This window comes from Dipodomys spectabilis, unplaced genomic scaffold (assembly GCF_019054845.1).
Source record: "Dipodomys spectabilis isolate Male_0828 unplaced genomic scaffold, ASM1905484v1 ptg000154l, whole genome shotgun sequence".
Lineage (NCBI taxonomy): Eukaryota > Metazoa > Chordata > Mammalia > Rodentia > Heteromyidae > Dipodomys > Dipodomys spectabilis.
In genome coordinates this window covers 2832789-2833778 of record NW_024870831.1, presented here as the reverse complement: position 1 = coordinate 2833778, position 990 = coordinate 2832789, and positions in this window count along the sequence as shown.

Sequence of the window (990 nt, the reverse complement as noted above, 5' to 3'; positions counted from 1 at the left end):
GAGGTTGGAATATTGATAGGTATCGCATTGAACATGTAGATAGCCGTTGGAAGTATTGTCATTTTCATGATGCTGATTCTTCCAATACAGGAGCATGGAAGGATTTGCCAATTTGTGCCCAATAAATAAGTGGGCTATAAACAAATAAGTGGCTATAACCAAAAACTCTAATAACAACCGATGCTGAAGGGGACGTGGACAGAAGGGAACCTTACTACATTGTTGGTGTGAGGGTAAACTTGTTCAACCACTTTGGAAAGCACTATGGAGGTTCCTCAAAAGACTCCACATAGAGCTCCCCTATGACCCAGCAATCCCTCTTTTCAGCATTTACCCACATGATTCCAATCAAGACCATACTAAAGCTACCAGCACATCTATGTTTATTGCAGCATTATTTACCATACCTAAGATATGGACCCAGCCCAGATATCCCTCAGTAGATGAATGGATCAAGAAAATGTGGTATATATATACACAATGGAATTCTATGCCTCCATCAGAACGGATGACATTGCCCCATTTGTTAGGAAATGGAAAGACTTGAAAAAAAGTATATTAAGTCAAGCACGCCAGGCCCAAAAAACATAGGTCTCACGGTTTCCCTTATTCGCAATAACTAGTATATGTCTGAGACAAACAGTAACTGTCAGACAAGTTGATGTTAGTTGACATGAACCCCAAGATAAGGATTCAAATGTTTTTTTCTTTCTTTTTTTGGGGGGGGTCCGGTCGTGGGGCCTGAACTCTGGGCCTGGGCGCTGTCCCTCAGCTCTTCAGCTCAAGGCTAGCTCTCTACCACTTGAGCCACAGTGCCACTTCCGGCTTTTTTCTTTTTGCTTATGTGGTGCTGAGGAATCGAACCCAGGCCCTCGAGCATGCAAGGCAAGCGCTCTACCACTGAGCCACCTTCCCAGCCCCCAAATGGTTTTTTCTTTATTGCGATTGTTTCTTATATATTTATAGCATGATTTCTTTGTTGCTTTGTAT